Source organism: Ochlerotatus camptorhynchus, unplaced genomic scaffold, assembly GCF_037179485.1.
Source record: "Ochlerotatus camptorhynchus isolate MF236.1 unplaced genomic scaffold, CSIRO-AGI_Acam_v1.1 ptg000111l, whole genome shotgun sequence".
Classification (NCBI taxonomy): Eukaryota; Metazoa; Arthropoda; class Insecta; order Diptera; family Culicidae; genus Ochlerotatus; species Ochlerotatus camptorhynchus.
Genome location: NW_027040601.1, coordinates 2,372,956 through 2,396,713, shown reverse-complemented (window position 1 = coordinate 2,396,713; position 23,758 = coordinate 2,372,956). Strand labels below are relative to the sequence as shown.

General features: G+C 40.2%; 1 protein-coding gene and 1 pseudogene across 2 annotated transcripts in view; both read right to left on the bottom strand.

Moving 5' to 3' along the window:
• The window catches only part of LOC135699491 (uncharacterized), an 813,870-nt gene that overhangs the window by 309,659 nt on the left and 480,453 nt on the right, over positions 1–23,758 (bottom strand). The gene's annotated exons all lie outside the window — the stretch shown is intronic.
• Positions 16,336–17,446, bottom strand: LOC135699489 (RILP-like protein homolog; annotated as a pseudogene).

Here is a 23,758-nt window from a genome sequence, read left to right as displayed (position 1 = left end):
AACTTTTCCCAAGTGTTTCATAGGTATTTACTGATAAAAATACTGATTAGACCATACTCCATCTCTGATCACGCCTTCATTCGGAAGGGAAGTAAAGCCGTTGGTCCTCGGTTCATGAGTTGATGGGTCGATAGGTAGGGTCCAGGTGTGGGAGCTGCCTCCTTGGCATCGCTAGCATTGGTGCTCAGCACGGAAAGCAAGATCGACGGAAAACAAATCAAAAGAAAAAAAAATAGACCACATTCAAGTAAATGACCAAAAAGATTGTGACCAAAAGATTGTGGGAAATATTATTGTTACATCAGGAAAGAAATTTTCAGTTTTGTCTCTCACTTATGGTTGAATTTTCGTAGTTCACTTGAAGGAAAGGATCAGAAAAAATCCAGTTTCAGGATTTCGAGATCTTTAAAATATTCCTAACTCAAATCAAGATTCTTAACATTGAACAAAATATTTCTGAGCTTTGAATGAACTCAAATGAGATTCACGAAGATCCGCACTAAGATCATAATAAAGACATTTTACTGATTTTGGTCAGCCAGATACAGATTAAAAAAAAAATCACGGTGAAAATTCAGATTTAAATTGGAAAAATAGTGCCAACACTGGTCGTGAGATGATCTATTTGGCTTTAATTTTTATCCTTAAAGCATCGTGATTTGCATCGTGATTACATCTGGATCAACCAGAAAGAAAACACTACTTCTTTCTTACGCGAGCAGTGAAAGTGACGTTAACAATGTGGTTAGGTATGAATAATAAGGAGTGAAAAAGAAGCGCAACTTCACATACCGAACCTTTGTAGATCGAGGTTCATCTACGATAGGATGAAGTTGCGAACATTTATAGACCCAATTTGAGTACAGATCGACATTACCCCCTGGATTTTTTTCATATTAAAATGGTAAGTTTTACAATTTTCACTCGTGTATAATTAAAATTCAAATGATTAGCATATCAACACTTGCATGTTGACAGCTCAATTATTACAACGGTGCCGGTGGTGTAGTGGTAAGCGTGATTACCTCTCACCCCAGCAGGCCTGGGTTCAATCCCAGTCGGCGCCTCCGGGATGTTCTGAGGCATAACATCTCTGATCACGCCTTCCTTCGGATGGGAAGTAAAGCCGTTGGTCCCCGGTTCATGAGTTGATGGGTCGATAGGTAGGGTCCAGGTGTGGGAGCTGCCTTCTTGGCACGTCGGTAGCATTGGTGCTCAGCACGGAAAACAAGATCGACGGAAAAAACAAACCAAAGGAAAAAAAAAGCTCGATTATTACATAAAGGGTGTATTCGATAAAAATGAACACCGAAAATCTTCTGTAACTTTTGAACCGTATGAGTAAAAACCTGAAAATTTGAGTAAATCTTATTCATAGTGTATTGTTTACATCTGTCAAGTTTCATAGTTATTCACTTACTTAGAGGAAGGGGAGACAACTGGCTTCTTACTCTTTTATCTCTATCTTTTTCTCTCTATATCTATCTCTATCTTACGCACTTAAAATCGGCCAATTACAAACTGGTTCGCGTTTGACAGAAAAGTGGTTCGTTTCGCCCCCGTATTGTCTCCTCTTCCTCTTAGGTTATTCATACAGTAGTTCCAGTCATGTTGTCAAAACAATGTCACTTACAATCAAAATCCAGAGGCGTCCCACCGATGGAATTGCAAATACAACTGTGTCTCGTGTGACAAGAACCTTCAAGGAGAGTCTGAGTTAGCATTGGGCGATCTTGAGGCAATAATCGATCTTTGTGAATCGATTTATTTATTTGTAAATAATCGGGTTACCGGTTTAGTCAATCATTTTGAATCGATCTTTTTGATTCGATCTTTTGAATCGATTCATTTTTCAAAATGGCACAAAAATGTTGTTGAAGATGCTAATTTCATATAACAATTAAAGTGGTAATTTTTATACGATAGCTGAGCTGATAGTATAGAGTTGGTAGTTCCATTTTTACCTTCCTCAAAGTTGTCCTTGCTCGTTTTCTGCTCCATAAAAAAAATAAAAATAAAAAATCACACTGCCGCACTCTAACGGAACTATCAACTCTAAACTTCATCTCCTCATTTATCGTATAAAAATTACCACTTTAGTTGTTACATGAAATTAGCACCTTCAACTATGTAACTCTTTTACATCACGCAGAAGTAATACAAAAAAAATAGTTATAGTACAATAATGTTTCAAATGTAACGGATCACAGGAAAGTTGGTGCAGATTAACGTCAAGTTCAGTCTAAAGTTGATATTACGATATTAATATAATGAGAGAGAGAAGGATTAGTAATTTCCATGTAATTCCACTACCTTATTTGCTTATCCTTGACAGATACGCGTATTTCGTCTACAATGTGCAGAATTCTTCAGTGTCTTTTACTAATACTCGACTTAGTACACAAGTACGGAGTCGAGTATTAGTACAAGACACTGAAGAAGTCTGCACATTGTAGACGAAATACGCGTATCTGTCTAGGATAAGCAAATAAGGTAGTGGAATTACATGGAAATTACTAATCCTTCTCTCTCTCATTATACAGGTATGCCACTAAGACGCCCACATTCATCAGGTTTACGATATTGATATTAAATAAGCTATCTTGTTATCACATTTCACTTATAATGGTCATTCTGTGTAATGATTTATATCATTTAGAAACAAGTACGTACGTATTTAAATTTGTGACACAGACAAACATACATAACACATTGAATATTTCTCATTGTAAAACATCGTCGCTAAGACATTACCGCCATCTGTTGAGTACACTGTGGTGGGTAGTACGCTGAACAGATGGCGGTTGTGTATAAACGTCAAGAGCAAGGGAATTTACTATGCGCGCCTCAGGTGGCAGTACTACCAACTAATATACTTTCAAATAGACCGTTACATGCTTGTTCGATGAACAACTGATGAGTGTTATGTCTGTTTGTCTGTGGTTTTGAGTTGAACATACATACATGATGAGAATACAGTATATGACTATTTTGATTTCATTTGACATGTGAAAGTTTTTTCTCGGAATACTTGATTACGTGAATGATTTAACAGGCTATAATATTCGTTTTATTGGTATTAAATGAACGATTAAAAAAAAAACGAAAGATTACCATATGAATCAAAGCGATTACATGGTCGGAGTGTAAAAGCAGGTAAGTACGAAAACTACTTAACTCAGATATCCCAAAACTCATCCGAGAGGGATCCCAAGAAAGCTAATTGAGCCATGCGTTTGGCATTGAGCCGATATAGATTCTGTGTGGTTTCACCAGTTTTAGAGAATAGCCTCTCTGACGGAACACTTGTTACCATTCCTGATAAATAGTCTCGAGCAATGGGGTATACAAGAGGATATTCACTATGGATTTTCTCCCATGCTTGAAAAGGATCGACAGAACGTGGGAAAACACACAGCAAAAAATAAATTTTAATATTACATACAAGAGGATGCACTTCTATCATGTCGAGAATCTGATGTAATTTTTATGGCCACAAAAATAAACAAATGCAATAAAAGCAGCGTAATTTCAGCTCATACACTGTATTATTGATAATGTTGTCCTTTTTGGCAAGTAATATTACACCATATTTTTGACACCATTGAAGTGCATTCACTTTGATGTGATTAATTTTTTGCTGTGCAGGCTGATGCAAGAAATTTTGTAATTCTGCCGATATGCCTCCATGGCGATCCAGCTATGACATAGCAGAGGACCGATGAACCTGATATATGTCATAAGAAGTGAATGTTTATACTGAACTGTCACACTGGTAGTTTGCAGAATCCATGTTCAAGGCAAGTGATGTGCAAAAGTGGAGACAAACAAAAAATCAATATTAAATTGCAAATGCAAACGCACTGAAATTTTTGTTTTGGATCGAAACATATCGAATGAAAAGGATCGATACAGTAGATTTTTGTCGTGTTTGAGATCGATTCAAAAAATCGAAAAATCGAACCAAAAGAATCGGTCTTTTGTGTTTCGATCCAAGATCGCCTATTACTAGTCTGAGTGCCCAAAGGAAGGAAGGGAGTGGTCTTAAAAGTGGTGCAATGGACAGTAAAATGGCTAAGTAAGTGGTGCTACAGTTCATAAACCGTCCAAACATGTCCATTCGAGATGTCGCTAAAAAGTTCAAGGTGTCAGTCGGTTTTGTGCAGAAAACCATGAAGCGTGCTGGGTTACATGGTTACAAGGTGCAAAAAGCCCCAAACCGTAATAAAAACCAAAACATCACTGCGAAAACCTGCAACTGGAAACTTTACACGAAGTTGGTCACCACCATGGATGATGAAGCTTACGTCAAGGCTGACTTCCGTCAATTTCCTGGGCAAGAATATTTCGTTGCCAAGTCTAAGTTCAATCTTCCAGAGGATGTTTGAAAGAAGAAATTATCAAAGTTTGCAAAGAAGTTCCTGATCTGGCAGGCGATTTGCGGATGTGGTGAAATAAGCGCTCGCTTCATCACTTCCGGAACAATCAACACGGAAGAGTGTCTTAAGAAGCGTCTCTTGCCATTCCACATAAGAAGGGGTCCATATAAATGGGCGGCCAAAAGTGCCAACAATGCAATGTTCGATTTTTATATGTTTTCATCGTTTTTTTTTGTAGTTTATTGTTTATATTTTCAGGATTCATGAAAATATGTCAACAGGAAGAAAGTTTTATTATGAAAAATGTCTCCAAAGTTGGCCATTTTAGAAATACCAATTTGAAGTTGTTTAAAAAAAATATGTTATGCAACAATAAAAAGAGTTCTAAATATGAATGTTGTTTACCATTTCAAAGCTCATATTTTGACCTATCCGACCCTGTAGAATCTATAAATTTAAACGCAATAGAGCCTGTATAATCTACATCTACATATAAGTACGCCTCTGTTCGCCGCAGTTTGCCATAAAGCACTTGAAAGCCCTTTATATTATCTTTCGAAAAATGCAATAAAAGCTTGCGGAAACGCTAAAACGAAGCATTTAAAAACTGCTATGTTTTTGCTCTTTTTTTGAGTTTTGGCATTTTTTTACGTTCGCGATTGACTTTGACGATACAAGGAATTTGATCACCATATGCGGCTCCTTGACATGGGGTTTAATCTCAAGGAAGGAGATCTATTTGATTATAAAACATGATTATATGTAACAACTCAAGGCGGGAGTAGCCGTCAACAATGCTGATGATGGTACAGCACGCAACAACCACCCTACTGCTTTCTCTCTGAGATGATCACGTTGGTCATGACGAGAGGAGCAACACAATAGTTGGGTAAAGAAGAACTGCATTATAACACACCATCGACTGGAAATGCTCTCGCAACGTGGGGCTTTAGGTAGTGATGAAAACGTCGCTAGAACTATTCCACAGCCGCAGTCAGTTTATGAGCAACAAGAGGGACGCACATTTTTGCCTGTGGACTTGGAGACATACTTCAAGTCCCCGCGTACATCGTACGGGTTAGGCAAAAATGTGCGTCTATCTTGAAAAACTGTCGCATTAATGGCCCTTCGCCCATTTTCAACTTCTATTCAATTTTCATACTGCCGTACTCTAACGGAACTATCCACCTACCATCATCCTACCAAGATCATTCTCTAGCTAATAAATCATCACACTAAAGCTTCATGTTAGCATTTCCAACCAACTCTGATGATTATATGATTTCATTGACGAAGTGAAACTGGCTCACAATAGGGGTGTCATCCTCCCCCTTCACTTTCTGGAGCCGATAGTGGTGACCAGCCGTTGAACCGGTAAATTTATTTGTCTACGCAATCTAATTGCATTACGGAATCTAATAACAAACATTTGTGAATTTTCTGCTTCATAAGAGTGTTACTAATCCTTACTCGATCGCGGGTAAGCAATCTCAAGATAACAAAAAACCTTTTTGTGGTTTCATTCATTGGCATGCGCGTTAAACACGTCAAGACATGATTCACCTGCGTTTAGCAACATTAGCAAGTCAATCAACCAATAACAGAGCGAGCGCGCAAGGATTGGTTCGTACGCGAAGGGAAGGTAACAGAATACAGATGGCAAAGGAAGAAGACAACTAACAGATAAGTGGCTGGTTTGTTTCAACTCAGCGTGAAGTTATATGCCAGCAATATGGCAGTGAATAAAAGAGATCTCATCAATTTGTTCATCAAGCCAAAGTCTACACACTATATTTATTTCGCTGGAAACCAGCAAAATTTTGCTGGATTTTGCCGAGCTGGAAATCCAGCAATCCTTCCAGCAACAAAATTTTGCTGGATAACCAGCAAAACAATCTGACATAAAAATGACAGCACTTTACTGTAGAACCAGCAAAATTTGCTGGTTGTTCAGTAATACAGAAGAGGAATTTATTTTGCTGTATGATAAGCAAAATTAATAAAGTATTATTTTGAGAAAAATCAAAAATTTTATGTAATTCAAACTCAATTTATTTCACACATTAGCATCATAACTATATTTCAAATTATGTAGTAAAATTCAGTCAGTGAAAACGAAGAAATACTATCACAAACGATGAACGCCGACCCATTATCTACTTCCTCCTGCAAATAAATAAAAAAGGAAGCCACATTACAGATGCACTGTTATAACGGATATTTGTATGCAAATTTACCTTTAATAGTGATATAAAATCACATTAAACAGCGAAACACATTGAAAACTAGTATAAATCAATCAAAATAAATCAACTTGCGATCAGGCATGCGAAAAAGAATCCTCTTGCAATTTATTTGACAGTTCCCGCATTTTACTGATCATCCAGCAAACAAACATGTTTGCTGGATTCACAGTAAATCTTAATTTTGCTGGACTCTGTTCAGCTATTCGTTTTGCTGGAAAGCTGATTCAAAATTTGGTGTGTAGTGATGTCATCAATGATTGCATTGAATTAATCGAAAGCCGCTTCAACACTATTTTTGAAACTCGAGATTGAAAAATCTTACGTTGCTCGTTAAGCAGAGTTAAAGCAAGGTTTATTAAGTTTTACGCGAAGTTAATTACTTAATTTGTACAGGCTCAATCGAATAAACTTTACAGAGCCAAGTTGTCATTTTTACGCGAAGTGTTGCTCCCGAAAAATCAAAAACTTTCTTAAGCATCATGCAAAGTGGATGAGTATTGATTACAAGCTTCCTGTGAATGTTTCTGAACCAACGCCAATGGAGAACATTGCGGATCCGGCTGTTGTGTTAGCCAAGAAACCATGTACAAGCAAGATGGGCCGACCGAAACTCTCTTATGATGTTCAATCGGGAAGGCCAAAAAGGCGAACGGTCAATGAAATATCGAAACTTTTTGAACAAAATACTAACCTGGCGATCGATACAGCGAAGTATATTGCAGCGAGAAATGGCGATGGTGAAGTTGTATCGGGTTTGACAAATATCAAAGGCAAAAAAAGCATCGAGAAAGAAACGAACCGTACCCTAGCAGCACACTTGTCATTTAACTGTTGTGGTTACTTTTATGCACCTTATTTCAGTCACAATCAAGTTGCAGCAACCTATTTTGATGGATGTGTGTTGCTTGGGTAGTATGATGAGCTCTGATGCTGCATTAGCACTACTTTTGGAGTGTGAATTGACAAAGGAGCAGTACAGGAAGGTCCGTAATGCAGCAATTTCTCACGGCCATGATTTTTTGCCATCGTATGACTCAGTCATAGAAGCCAAAAAGAAATGTCGTCCTGAAAACGTTGTCGTCACTGAAACTGAAGCCACCGTACCATTGCAGGATCTGGTTGACCATACCATCGACAGGATTATACATAGCCAGTCTGATTTTATATCACGTCAAGTTCAAACTTTTGACAGCCAAACCCTCAAAGCAAAACTAATCATTTGCTGGGGGTTTAACGGAAGCTCTTCTCAGTCTCAGTTCAATCAGAAGTATAATACGGTTCGTGATCATCATGAGACATCCGTGTTTGTAACATCCACTTTGCCACTAAAATTGACTTGTGGTGATACTATTATATGGGCGAACGCAACTCCTCAGTCAGTAAAGCTTTGTCGGCCAAAAACCGTGAAATTCGAGAAAGAATCAGCAGAGCTAACTCGGCGCACTAAAGAGGAATTTAAAGAGGAAATTTCCAACCTAAATCCCACCACATGTTTCGTCGGAGGAAAAACTTTGGAGGTTGAATGCGATTTTTTTCTAACGATGCTCGATGGGAAATGCCTTTTGCATATATCAGATGAAAAATCCAGTTCAGTATGCTATATATGTGGGTGTCCTCCATCCAAAATGAATGATCTGCACCTTGCAAGAAGCTTCCCTATCAATAAGGATATGCTGACGAAAGGGTGTACGATGCTTCATCTGTGGATGAGATTTTTGGATGTTGTTACGCATATATCGTACAAACTGCCCATACAATTGTATCAAGTAAAAGGTGAGAACAACAAGAAGATTGTTGCAGCTCGTAAGAAAGAAATTCAAAATCGCTTCTGGAATGAATTGCATCTAAGACTTGATTTTCCACGACCGTCAGGAGAAACGAGCACAACAGGAAGTCCTTAAATAATTTGTTTTGAGAGTTCTTAATGTTTGCATAATATTTTCAATTATTATTTAGGAAACGTTGCAAGGCGCGCTTTTGAAGATCCGGTTAAGCTGGCTGAAATTCTTGAGGTAGATGAAAATCTTATAATTAATCTGCAAACCATCCTTATATCGCTAGCATGTCAGTTGCCTATCGACATTCCGAAATTCGAAAGACTGTGTGATGAAACAGCTGAGTTATACATCGATAAGTACAAGTGGGCTCCAATGACACCTACTTTGCATAAAATCTTAGTACACGGTGCGGATACACTAAGAAACATGCCTTTACCGGTAGGACAAATGTCAGAGGAAGCGGCCGAAGCAAGAAACAAAATTTTGAGGGAATACCGTTTGAAATATGCCCGCCGATCTTCTCGTTTGAGCAATTTGGAAGATGTGTTTCATCGGCTTCTAGATTCCAGTGACCCTGTTGTTTCTAGTGTTTATTTGGAGGACAGACTGCAGAAGAAGAAGCACAAAGTACTACCCCAACGTGTTCAAGAACTTCTACTGTTAATAGAAGAGGATTCCAACGAAAACATCGGATTAGAATATCCTGATCAACTGGATGCATTCTTTGAACAATTGGATCAATTGGAGCTACAAACATCACCAATAGACGACAGCAGTAATATGGAAATCGAATAAATTACATGTTGTATACTTGCTGACCATAATGTTTGTTGAAAGAAAATTTAATCTTTACCGAAAAATCAAACGCTGAATTTGATGATTGTGACCCAATGTTCCTTAAACACAGAGGGCTATCACTGAATCACATTTTGAAATCCTCATTTTCACGAAATATCCAACCAAACTGTTCTTTTTTCCATTGATTCAACGTCAAATCTGATAGGTACCAAAATGTCAAAATCGAAAACATGTTGGATTCAAACTAAATGTATTGGGTTGACAGCTGTAATATGCCCCTGTTGAGCACATGCAAAATGAATGGTCACGTAAACACCTCCCTCCTCATTACTCAGATACGTTTAAGGGTTCGGTGTTCGGTCTTCTGGCATTGGCTTAACAGTCCATATTAAAAAATTACCCCTCCTTAGTTCAAAACCTGGCTACGCCCCTGATGACACATACTTGGTTTTATTATTCTTTTATTGCAAAAAATATAACGTAGAGTAGTAAACCATGCGTTTGCAACTATGAAAAGACTTTTGGCCGCAATTCACATTTTTCCGACCATTGTGCATTCATAAGATAGCGCAAAAAATCAACTCTGTTTTGGCCTGATCTAGCTTCCTGCCACTACGCTTGAAACGTGTTGGAGTGGTACCGAGCCAACGGAGTCAATTTTGTGCCAAAAGATATGAACCCACCAAATTCACCGGAACTTCGACCAATTGAAAAATTCTGAGAAATTATGAAGACGGAACTCCGCAAACATATCAAATCTACTAAAACAAAGCTGAAGTTGAAGAAAATTTGGGCAAAAAAAAACAAAAACGCTGGGAAAATCGGTTGTACAAAATTTGATGGGTGGAGTGAGAAGGAAGAAGCTGGCATTCGGGATGGGACACGAAATTTAATAAAACAGATTTTGTAAATCATAACTCATTAGTAGTTTTTCATTCTCTGAGCTCCCACACCTGGACCCTACTTATCGACTCATCAAGGCGTGATCAGAGATGTTATGCCTCAGAACATCCCGGCGGCACCGACTGGGATTGAACCCAGGCCTGCTGGTGTGAGAGGTAATCACGCTTACCACTACACCACCGGCGCCGCTAAGAAAATCCGATAATCGGACTAATTTTGGTGAGTAAATATGTGTGTGCCATTTTTATCGAATACACCCTTTAAGATACGGCATAAAATGTACTCTATGATGAGCCACTCCTTACATGACATCAGGATTTATACCTGAATTTACTTCGAAAGCTCTCCATGAACTACGAGCTAAGATTGCATTTTTTCCTCGCCCGTATGCGATCCAGCCCAGAGTACAAAGTCAAAACTTTGAAAGACAATGAAATGAGTTGAATCCCCATGTTAAGTGTCCTTGAATAGCATCGGCAAGTCATTTATACCATGACAGGAAAAACATCGCTTCATGACTGTCAGCACCGACAGTACAGAGCCGCCATCAAAAGCTGCTAATCTGCAGGAAGCCGATGTGACGCGTCGTGTCTAAGCTCTGGAATATTGCGAACAAAGTTTTTTTTGCGACCCTTACTGACAGTCTTGTAAACGAAAAACCTGAAAACAGGATAGCAATGTGATAAAGATGTTTACCGACGAGGAGGCAAACGGAGGGCTTGGTAAACATCAACACCATGATTGTGGGATCGGAGCTTCGAGAACGCTATTATTGAACGGAGAGGTGGCTTGGTGGAAGGAAGTTGGATAACTCTCAACCGTTCAGCTTTTCTTGGAAGGTGTGCTTCAATGTGGTTTGTTTCTTTAACAGTGATGGTATAAGTATCATTTCTAGGCTGATACCGGTTACACCCAAGAAGACGTCCCATCTAAATTTGATGCAATTTCACCCGACAGTTCGCTGCGTAAGCCCACTAGTCAATGTCAAATGCATCCAGTTTTACTGAATCCCACAAACCACCTCCTGTAGGAGTTGATTATAAAAGTCCTACAGTTAGGTCCATATTTTGTGCTCGCACTCTCACAGTCAGTCTTGCATCAAAAGTTTCGCCACAAATCCGAAACATATGTGCAAAGCTCCACACATGCGACGACGACTACGACGACGACGACGACGGTCGGTTTTGTGCACTTTTCCATTTCCCAAAAGCTGCAAGGCACCCCCTTCCAGCGTAGAATGAATTGCATCCAGCAGCGGCGGAGTTGCTTCGTCGTAGCCCCGACCACGCCCGAGATTTATGGTTCACGAAAAACAGATTGGTTTCTGTCTCTGTGCTCGACTGGTGATGACAGTGAGCTGTGGCAGGGCAAAATGAATGGCATGCCAAGGATTTGCTTTCTGCCGGGCGCGCTAAAACCGTGGGAAATTACCATGACTTGACAGAGTTAGCGGTATGTGGCAGTGTAGATTAGGCACTTTGGAATTGTGAAAGAATAATTTGTGTGCGAGTGAGGTGAAAATGGCATCATTTTGATTGCTTTAGGATTTGTATTTCGATGGTAATCCACTCATTTTGAAACACCATAGCGAGCACATTTTCTCACATCGGAAAAAAAAACTATGAACGGATAGTATTTCTAACCGCGTGCAAAAGGTCTACACAATTTTGTTGTTCTGCAGAAGCTCAATCAAGTAGCGATTTCAGTATCACGTTCAGTGAACGAACGTCTGTGTGGGACTTCCGTCGTACGATGCTCAGAGGGATGAGTTTCAACTACCCCGGAAACATGATTTATGTTCAGCTAGTACGAGAGGCCAGTCCGAGAAGAAACACAAACAATGACGGCGGAGGGAGAGGGTGCGAAAAACCACAAACACCCAACAGACAGGTACAACAAATGGCTCATGGTTGCTTGCAGCTTGGACGGGAAAGAGATTGTAGGAGATGTACAATATTTGTGATTTGTGGGTCGTGGTGGGAGAAATAAATCGTTTCATTTGTTTTTTTTTTCAAGTGTTTTTGGAAGGGCTAGGTCGACAGAAAATGAAATGGTACGTGAGTACATTTTAGATGCACTTTTTCACCCGAAATTGGGTATGCGCTGTTTGGAAAAATTCCTCTCCATTCTATAGAAGAAAATGGATCCAACTTGTTAGTGTGATTCATTTTAGTTTGTACAATAGATCAGCTGTGGATAAGGTTTCAAAGGGTGACTTCAATGCGATCGGTTCCGACAACACGGGAAATGAGCGTATCATGGAACGCCAAGGTCTTGGAGCAGTGAGCGAGAATGGCGAGCTGTTTGTAGAATTTTGGCTCACTCTGTCCTTATCAATCAGTGCACAAGTTACGTGGGTTTCCCTTGATGGGCATATCGACATCCAAATCGACCACACCTTCTTGATGTCCGGAATAATCGCAGCGCTGACATCGCGTCTGACCATCACCTTCTAATTGATGAGACCCATCTACGGATTGCGCGGATTCAGTGGCGGGGAGAGAGACTCGGGTGGCGATTCAACACTCACTAAAAGATCCAGTAGTGAAAAGGTCTTTCGCTGGAGAACTTGAGACCGGGCCTATCATGGTGTTTACTCATGGTCTCTCCATGAGGAACCAGCTGCGATAGCCGCTTTGTTTTTTTTTAATGCGGTCTAACTTGGTGCAGAAATATCCATCAGCATGTGCATCGTTTATAAAAGCTGTATTCCAAAATGTTTAAGCGGATACCCTTCTATACTGCCGCTCGTGACAAGTCCATCCCTTAGCACAAATCAGCAAGCCTAAAAAAACGCTTTTTAAATTAGCATCGCACCATTGTTTCTTATGTAATTGGACAACCTCTTTTGCTGTTTTTCCAAACTTTTCAGGATCAAAGTTGACTTCCGTTTCCATTGAAAAAATCAGTTTTGACAAAAATGCAAATGAGACCGACTTGTGATGAGCGGCAGTATAATTGTGCAAAATTGAGCTGAAAATTTCAAACATAATGTAAATTAAAATTTAAAAGATTCTTTTAAAAAATAATTAAAAAAAATCGCATTTTGATTTTATTGGGGCCGTCATATGAATGCACAGTGGTCCAGAAATGCAAAATACCAGAACAAAATTAATTGTCCCAAAACGTGTAATTTGAGTGACATTGTGTTGTGGTAAATGTTTTTGACATAGAACTACCCCTTTGTCGACTATACTGGGGTACAAATAAAAAAAAAAGGTGTAGTGAAATAGTGTTAGGTTTTGAACGCTTGTAACTTTGTCATTTAAAGATGAAATTAAAATCCAAACACGTAAATCGATAGGATATTACATTACGAATCTTCTGAAACAAAATCGAGATGATTCAACCTGGTAGTAAAAGTATGGAAAATATACTAAAACACTGCGTATATTTTTTTTTTATGGAGCGACCTCACCAAAACAATCCATTATCGACATTACAATGAGGCTGCGAATTCATACACTATAAATTCAAAGTTGTCTCCACCTTTCATGTGGTAAACAAAATTATAAACACTATCCGGTCCCTGGATGGCCATGAACTGGCCTTACGGCAGATCCATAAAAATTTCCACATCACGAAACAGAGTTTAATTTGTATTAAATCAATAAATTTCATGGTAAATGTGATAACATAAGATTCTAAATCTTATATGGATCTTAAATGATTGGCGAGATGGACCGAACCCGGTCTTAGCCAAGTCTTTGACACAAGCAAAGGGAAAAAAAAAAATCTTAAATGATCATGAACTCCAGAAAATCTAGAGCACCCTGACACCCTGAACCCGCCTGTGCTTTGTTTAAAAAAAAACTTAAATTGGTGCATCGCATCAGTCCATCCAAACGACGCAATCAACCATCAAATTCAAATCACGTTCACCATCTCTTCGAAACCGTCAATGGTGCAACAACAATTAACTTGTCTCGCAGATGTACAAAGCTTCCAGTAAAATGATTCAACATTTTCCCCCCAGAGTACATGTCAAACATGAATTTAAATCCCAACCATTTCATCCTGTTCATGCTGCCACCGCCAGACTTGTAACGACATTGTTCCATTCGCGTTTCGCATCCCACGAAGGATTCTCCGTATGACCTCGTAAATGGCACTGCGTTGACAACCGATTATTTCACCGCAAAAACCACATTAATTTCTGTTTACCCCCGATCGTACTCCTTTGCACACCCACCCGATCCCCTGGAAGAGGACCATTCGCCCGTGCAGCAGGTAAGACTTCAGCCCGAGCGAAACGAAGGATCTCTGCGAGTGACGTCACTGAATCGCTTGAAACTCATCCTTCATCGTTTCAAAAGCATCACTGTCCTCTCATTGCAGCCTTCTCCTGTGAGTATGTGTGTGTGTATGTGGGTGGGTGGTAATATGCCACTCTACTTTGAAGCGCCGAACGTTCACACAATAATGAATAGCGAACGGGTGTGGTGTTGCAAGAACTGCATCCGGAAGGGTGATTGTTTCACCACCTCTCCTCCCTACAAAAAAACACCAGTCTACACTGAACTATGCAAGGCAACAGTGGGTGTGTAGTGTCATGCACTGCTGGAGGATGGTGGATGTAAAACCACATTTTGCATATATGCAAATGTGAACGGTTTCATTCACAAAACGAATAGGAAACAGTGCACGACGCGTGCGGTTTGGTGCGATTTTTTTTTGCTCCGCTCTTCTGTGTTTCAGAGAATTGTCATCGACTTGGGTTGATGGGGGACGAGGGGAAGGAAGTCGGGTTTTATGTGACTTTTATGAATGTACTCGTTTTTTGGCGTGTGGTTTCTTATGAACGGAAAACATGAGTACATAAACAGTGTTGTGGAAATTATGATGTTGTGGTGCAAAGTGCAAGAACGTTTTTCATTGCTTTTTTTTTCTTGTGCGGATTCTGTTGAGAGAAAGTCGAACGTCCAACATAGAGGATTTTGAAAAATATTGTTTCCACACCCAACCGGGAAATGTAAGATTCTATAACAGATTTGCACATAAATCGTGCAGAATTTGATATGTTTCACCGTATGAACAGCTGCTGTAATGTGATCGTCAAAATTATGCTAGCGAGATTATCGAAGATTGTTTCCAAAATTCTCAGTGACTGGAAAATCATCTCATGAAGGTACACGGCGAATAAGAACGACCCGAAATTTGAGTTTGGTCAACTCATAAATCACATAAAGTGCAGGAACTCAGCGATGAGTAAATTTGCCTCATGTTTTCCCAGGTTTTTCCAGGGTTTTCCAGGGAAAAATTCCCGAATTTGAGAAAAGTAAAGATTGGATTCACGCAGTCTATTGGTACTATTCCGAGACAGAATAAAATTTTCGTCGATTTTTGTCTCCTCGAATGTTTTTCGGTAAATCTTGTTTTCCATGCTGAGTACCAATGACGCCAGGGAGGCAGCTCCCATACATCGATTCTACCTATCGACCCATGAACTCATGGATCGGGGACCAATGGCTTTAATTCCGACGGCGCTGACATTACCGCTACCACCTCCGTAGTTGTCCCTGACGAAATCGACTGATGGGGTGATAGCAGCCATTAAATCAACCAAGAACATGAAGGCCGCTGGTGTCGATGGAGTGGTCAACCTCGAGTCAACTTGAGTGTTGACTTCTTCGAGCACCTTGCAACGGTCTTCAATAAGTGTTTACTGCATGGATACGTCCCTGCATGTTGGAAGTTACCAGTGCCAAAAGCTATCGCCCCTTCAGCCTCTTATCATCCATCTCGAAGCCGTCTGCTGGTATTTTCAAATGATAATAACATCTTTTTCAAAAAGAAATTCGGGTTTAGGAAAGGCCACTCTACCATCCACCAACTCGCACGGGCTACTAAGCGCAACAAGTCCGTTTCCAAGACATCTGCCATGACATTGTTGGACGTTAAGAAGGCGTTCGACAATGTCTGGTATGATAGCCTCGCTTACAAGCTGCATCGATACAACTTCCCGATCTTCCTCGTTAAGATTATCAAAAACTACTTGTCCGGCAGATCTTTCCAGGTTTTCTTAAACAATTCTCCTTCTAAGGAGCGCTGGTGGTGTAGCAGTAAGCGTTATTACCTGTCATCCCAAAGAGCCCAATCGGCGCTGCCGGGATTTTCTGAGGCATAAAATCTATGATCAAGCCTTTCTTCGGAAGGGATTTTCGACATGCATATCTTTTACTACCGCTAAGTAATAATCTTATGCTAATTAAAAGAAGCAAAGAACATCACAACAAGTTACTGATACTGAATAAAATTATTTATATTGGAATGTCACTTTGTGGTCCAGTTGATAGAGCCATTTTCGTTAATGCAGATACTGAACGGCGCGGGAAGCTTGTGCTGTCGTTGTTCACATCGGAGAACAATTTTCGGAAGAATTTACGAATACCACTCTCCGAATGCTTTTTCCTCGGATCTGGTCATCTGGTTCATATGGTAATGGGCCCTGAACGGGTGAATCTTCATTGGAAAACCATGGTGTTTCATTTTCGATATCAACATTCTTAGCTGCTCTTGTCCTTAATCGTTGACTCATAGTTTTAACTCATTTATTTCTGTTCAAGCTTATTTTAACTCTGCTGTTGAAAATCGAGGCTTTTCGTTCTCTTTTACACTGTCGGTTAAATCTTCATTATCTTTCTCGGCTATTCCAAGCCGTTTACGAAGCATTGTTATCTCATGCTGCTGGTCCTGCAGCTGCGCGAGGAAATCGGCTCGTTCTTCGAACATGCCTTCTACGGCATTCGCCTAGTGAACTTTTAAGTCTTTCAATTTGGAAAGACATGTTGGTCATTTCAGACATTTTTTCATGGATTTCACGTTCCTTTTATTTCATTTCATCACTTTGTTGATTTTTCACTTCAATTTGGATATTGTAGATGAATCACGATTTGCGCAAAATATGTTACTATGTTGGCTTTAGACACTCGGCGAGTCATTTTGGTTACTTTTGGATGACAATGAATCATTGTTTTGAGCTTTGATCAATCTTCGATTCTCATTCTGCAAGCGGTTTATTAGTTGCAATTGATCACGTGTCTCGATACGCCACTTTTCTTCAATTGACTCCATTTCATTATCGATTTTTTTCCTTTAATTCAGCTTTTTCCTGTTTATCATTTATGAGCTGCGAAATTTTATCATTTAATTCTAGAATTAACGCACACTCGCTTTCTCTTCGAACTTCTAAGGTCTCGAGTAGTTTCAATATGTTAATTACTTTGGGGATTAGCTAGGATTCCGAAATAGACCCCTTTTTACCAATTATTTTCTCAAATTCTTTTCCAACCTCGGAGGCTAAATCGTACATTTCTACAACAGACAGCTCCTCCGTGGCATTTATAATTGAACCAAATTGTCAATTTGTCAATGATTGCGGATGACACTGCTACAATCTATGAGGGTTAAATCATCCGTGCTCTGACGAGAAAACTTCAATCAGCCCTGGATGTTCTGTCCGAATATTTCAAATGCTGGAAGATTTGTATCAATCCACTTAAAACACAGACCATACTGTATCCGCACTCCAATTCACCTCGGCTTGTCCCACCTGGTAACTTAAAAGTCCTACTTGGTAATACTCCCATTGAATGGTCGAGTGAAGTCGTTTACCTTGGTCTCACCCTTGATAGCAAGTTGCTTTTCCGTTCCAATGTGGACAAATATCCACCAAGTGCAACACCTTGATTAGGTCCCTCTATCCACTTAGCAATATCACTTTGAAAATTCACATAACCTTGGCCACGCCATGGTGAGTCCCCACGAGCCTGCAGTATCACAGGCAATGGCTAGTGTCGCTGCCACCCCCGTAGTTGTCCCTGACGAAAGTAGAATATCGGCTGATGAGGTGATAGAAGCGATTAAATCAACAAAGAACATGAAGGCCGCTGGTGTCGATGGAGTGGTCAACCTCGAGCTGAAAAACTTGAGTGTTGACTTCTTCAAGCACCTTGCAGTGGTCTTCAACAAGTGTTTAATGCTTGGCTACTTCCCTGCATGCTGGAAGTTAGCCAAAGTTATTCCAATTCACAAACCTGGCAAAGACCCTACCAGTGCCAAAAGCTATCGCCCCATCAGCCTCTTGTCCTCCATCTCGAAGCTATTCGAAAAATTGATACTCAGCCGTCTGCTGGTGTTTTCAAATGATAATAACATCTTTCTCAAAGAGCAATTCGGGCTTAGGAAAGGCCACTCTACCATCCACCAACTCGCACGGGTTACTAACATCATCAGGCGGAACAAGTCCATTTCCAATACATCTGCCATGGCATTGTTGGACGTCGAGAAGGCGTTCGACAATGTCTGGCATGATGGTCTAGTGTACAAGCTGCATCGATACAACTTTCCGAACTACCTCGTGAAGATCATCAAAAACTACTTGTCGGGCAGATCATTCCAGGTCTACTTGAACAATGTCTCCTCTGATACGTTCAACGTTGATGCAGGGGTCCCTCAAGGTAGCCTGCTTGGGCCTATCCTATTCAACATTTTCACGTCAGACGTTCCTCCCCTGCCGGGTGGTGGTATCCTGTCAATGTTCGCAGATGACACCTCCATCATCTATAAGGGTCGAGTGATCCGTGCTCTGGCGAGTAAACTACAATCAGGCCTGGATGTTTTGTCCGACTATTTTAAGAGCTGGAAGATTGGTATCAAGTATGCAGCTAAAACACAAACCATTCTGTTCCCACACTCGAATTCACCTCGGCTTGTTCCACCTGCTAACAACAAGGTCCATCTTGATAGCACTCCCATTGAATGGTCGAGTGAAGTAGTCTACCTTGGTCTCACCCTCGATAGCAAATTGCTATTCCGATCCCATGTGGACAAGACATCCACCAAGTGTAACATCTTGATCAGGTCGCTCTACCCTCTGATAAACAGGAAGTCCACCCTGTCCCTCAAAAACAAGCTTGCTGTCCACAAGAAAATCATTCTGCCGGCTATTGAGTATGGTATGCCAATCTGGGAGAGTTGTGCTAAGTGCCACCACTTAAAGCTTCAGAGGATCCAAAACAAGATCCTCAGAATGATCCTTAACAGTCCACCGCGAACTCGTAATTCTGAGATTCACCACCTGGCCGGTCTTCAAACACTCGAGGAGCGAAAGACTTCCACGCTGGAAAGGTTCAGAGTCGCCTGTCTGCGATCAAACCACCAGATCATTCGTGATTTGGCAACCTAGTATAAGTAGTTAGGTGCTCAAGTAGGTAGGTTATCAAATTTTTAAATTCAAACCAAAACAATCCCACAAAGGGTATCCTGTAAATTAGCGCTAAACGCAATCATCACATTAGAATAACCAATTAACTAGAACAAAGATGAAGAGCCAAAGGCTAACCAATTGAAATGTTAAATCAAATGTTGAAACATAAAACCCAGAAAATAAACGTAAATTTTACTACTACTTGCAGAAGTCATTCTTGTGACGAACGTTGAAGACGACGGACGAGCAGCAGCAGCAGCAGGAACAGCATCAGCTGCAGTGAAGCATAGCAGCCGAGATTCGTGTAGCCGTGACCGAGGCTGGAAACCTCGGTCCGGTCACGACAAGTACCAAACTAAAATTTCATATAACAGGCTCTGTCATACGACACTGTCGCCGAAGACCGTCACGAATGTATGTGTTTTAATTTTTCTCATAATAAGAGCTGCTGATATTGTACTTGTGTGAATTCTGAAAATAGCAAGCAATGATGTCCTAGTAATAACATTTCTGATCAGAAAAGCTTTAATGTACACCAAATTGAGGAATTAGAACGAAATCACACATGTCATATGATAGTTATTTGATAACTTTCCCTTTTGCTCGAATGTTATTCTACCGACTGTCGCGCACGACAACGAAGCGAGTGTAGTAACAAACGTCAACCGTTTCAACCCCTACTTCAGGCACTGCAGGAGCAGAGTATGCTCACCCTCGAAAGGTTCAGGGACGCCCTACATAGAACATACACGATCTTGCAAATTAGGTTAAGTTTTTCGTAGTTAGGTAGCTTATCAAATTCTTTTTTTTTAATTCTATCAAAACGCACCCCAAAAGGGTACCCTTTAGACAAATTAAAAAAAAAAGATGAAGAGTTCTTCAAATTAATCAATTGAAGTGTACACACCTAGAAATAACTAATTTTACACGTGACGGAATCCATCTTTGACATAAAGGATGAAACGTAAACAAACATGTCATGCAAAATTAAGTGCTCCGAGACCGAAAAGTTCGTTACTCGACGAAAAACACCTTTGATTGAGCTAAATGTTGCGTCTGTTAAGACTCAATTTTACGTTAAAATTGACGCTCGTATATGTCAGTCTCAGAGCTCCTAAATTTACATGATTTTTTCTACGTGTGTACGAAATATGTAAAATCCTAAGAGGAAGAGGAGACAACTAGCTTCTTTTTTCTGCGACGTGTTCTTCTTCTCTCGCGGAAACGACCGCGAAAAAACTATTGCATTATGGGCGAAGGAGTCGACTGTCAAAATGCTAGTAAATAGATTCCCTGTTGTAAAAATTCTCGCGTTTCTATAAGTACGCCCGACCAATCAGGCGCTGGTTCGCGTTTGACAGAAAATTGGTTCAAGAAAGTTCCCTATTGTCTCCTCTTCCTCGTAGGTTAAATAATAATCAATGGAGAATAAAACGTAATTTTACTAGGGTAAATGACAATACCTTATTCTTTTGTCGTCAGGGGAGTAAACAAAGTCCTTAATAGCTCAATTTTGGCATCTGGATAAATTGTGTTTCAGAGCATCTATTGGCCAAATTTGAGTACTCTAGGACATTGTCTACCCTCCTGACGAATAGGTTAAGGTATTGCCAACATTTCCCCTACTAGACATCCTTGAACTTTTTTGCAAAGCGAAGTAAAAATCCTAGTTGCGATGAGGCTTTAGTCACAACGTACGTGACGTGATCCTTGGAGGTCAAATTAGTGTCAACCAGAATACCCAAGTCCTCGACTGTCGACTCGCGTTGTAGATTCACGCCTCCCATCAAAGCATAGCCAAAATGCAAGAGTGTGTGCTTACGGTAAAATGAGATTTAACCAAACATTTAGACACGTTAAGCGACATTCGATTAATATGACACCATTCATTGAAGGCTTCCAGTTGTTGTTGCAGAAAAGCGCGTCTTGTGGTTGTTTAATCATGTAGTAATGCTTCAGAGAGTTTTAGGCATTTTAAGATTACATTTATAATCGTTCATATGCAGGAAGAATAGAAACAGCCCCAAGTGACTTCCTTGGGGAACACCAGACCAAACCAAAAAGGAGGGCGAAACGTGGTCTCAAAATTTGACGGACATACTTTGACCGGCCAGGAAAGCATGTTATTGTTGATTACCAATTTGTCGAACTTAGCTACACCATCGCCCACTTAATAATGGAACAAACTCTTTTACTTATGACAGCGCTCCTAGTGGACGTTCTCGGAATCTTTTGACGTCTATTTGTTGACAACAACAATAAAACTAACAGCGTATTTTTTTAGTTCATAAAACACGCTTGTTTAGGAGACAGTCACCATGTAAAAGGAGCGTAGCAAAAAAACCATGCACACCCAAGTAACCAAAAGTTCCGATAAAAGGCTATTTGTGGCTTAAGCAGCTTGATTGGTGTTGGTCTATAGAATTCTAAGCAGCCTCATTTTTAAGTCGTTATAAGAACTTGAAAGTTCCGGTATCATAATTGAAGAGCATTCTAAGCAGCTTCTGGCGGAACTTCAACGGAACTTTTAGAAAATATTAAAAAAGGTTTTTGTCCTCTACACCAATTCTATATTTAAGTTCGCACTTTTATGAAAGTTATTTCTAAAGGCAGGTATTAATGTGTACTGATTTATCAGCATTAGTAGTAGAGAATTGGAGCTGTTCGAAGAAATAAAACCCAGTCCTTCTGCGTGAGAGTTCCAGCACGAACCGCTGCGTCATCTGAGATATAATAAAGTGAGCTGTTGTCCCGCCTACTGTTGGAGTTTTCAGTGCCAGCTGACTGACTTGAATACGAAACACAACACCTTGATGAATTTTAAATTGGTGTTTGCCCGCATCGTATTCCAACACATTTGTGGCGCAGTGGTTAGCGTTCGTAGATCGCATGCCGAAAACACGGGTTCGAATCCAGGAAATTACTTTTTATTTTTTTTTATGTTTAGATAGAATGTTGATGCACTGCATAAATATAATAATTATGATTTATTCGGGCCACTGATCATTTCATAATTACGTACATTAAATTTTGTTACTAATAAAGACTTGTGCGGATTGCTTCATGTGGCTTGAAAGTTCTGTCGGGACTTTATTCGAACTTTATGGAACTTGAAAGTTCTGTCGGAACTTTATTTGAACTATATGGAACTTGAAAGTTCTGTCGGAACTTTATTCGAACTTTATGGAACTTGAAAGTTCTGTCGGAACTTTATTTGAACTTTATGGAACTTGAAGGTTCGGTCGGAACTTTATTTGAACTTTACGGAACTTGGAAGTGATTTTAATCGTTGACTGCGGAACTTTTGGCAGTCACCTGGAAAATCCATCGTGGTCTGCATCCAAGCTGGCTAATGTGTTGAATTTTCCTAAAAACATCGTATGGTGCGTGCTTAAAACGTACAGCGAAACCTTGATGACAAATCGGAAGCCTCAAAGAAAACGCCGGAGTGGAACTGCCAACCGTCAGCTTCATGGAAAGGTCGTTAGGTCCATCAGAAGCAACCCAGGTATGTCCAATCACGATGTGAGTAAAAAGTATGATGCCACCCGTAGTACAGTGTAGCAAATTCGCTATCGCGAAGGCTTAGGGTACGGCCAGGGTAGACGAGATTCGCGACGTGACGCGACCAATTCAAAAGAATCTCATTATTTATTATTATTTCTTCCGTGAGTCGCATCGCGTCACGTGTCGCGTCTACTCTGGCCGCGGCCTTACAGACATACCGTGCCGATAGGCATCCAAATCTATTACTCAAGCAGAATGCCGTTGCTAGAACCCGTGCTCGAAAGCTGTACGACAACCTGCTGACCAAATCCGGTGGATGCATACTTATGGATGATGAAACCTCTGTAAAGACCTCATTCGGACAGCTTCCAGGACCAAAATTTTACAAGGTGGTGGTGTCCAGAAGGTGTCCCTGGCAGATACAAATTTGTTTTTGCGGATAAATTCGCACGCAAATACATGATCTGGCAGGGAATTTGCAGCTGCGGCCAGATGACAAAGGTTTTCGTCACTTAGAAAATAATGCCCTTCATCTAGTCACACTGGGCATTAGACTGATGCAAATTTTGAAATTTTCGCTCCACAGTGCTCAAACGGTTTCAAATCGGGTCCTGATTAGTCTCCCAAAATTTGAACTCATTTGAAAAGAAACTGGCTTGGCACAAACCATTTGAAGTTTATATGGAAATTACTATGGGAAATCCAAACTTTTTGTTCATTGTCTTCTTAGCTTTTTCCATATGGCACTGTTCAAAAATTCAAAAGCTATAGTTATGGAAAATTTTATCAGCTTCAACTTAGCAGAATATAGTTGTTGAGCCAAACGTCAAATAAAATAGTTATTAATTGTTTAAGAGATTGATAATCTTATGGCATGATCAAGCAGCTGTTTTGTGAGCAACACTGTATCTTGCAGTGTGACATAGTAGCCATGATTTG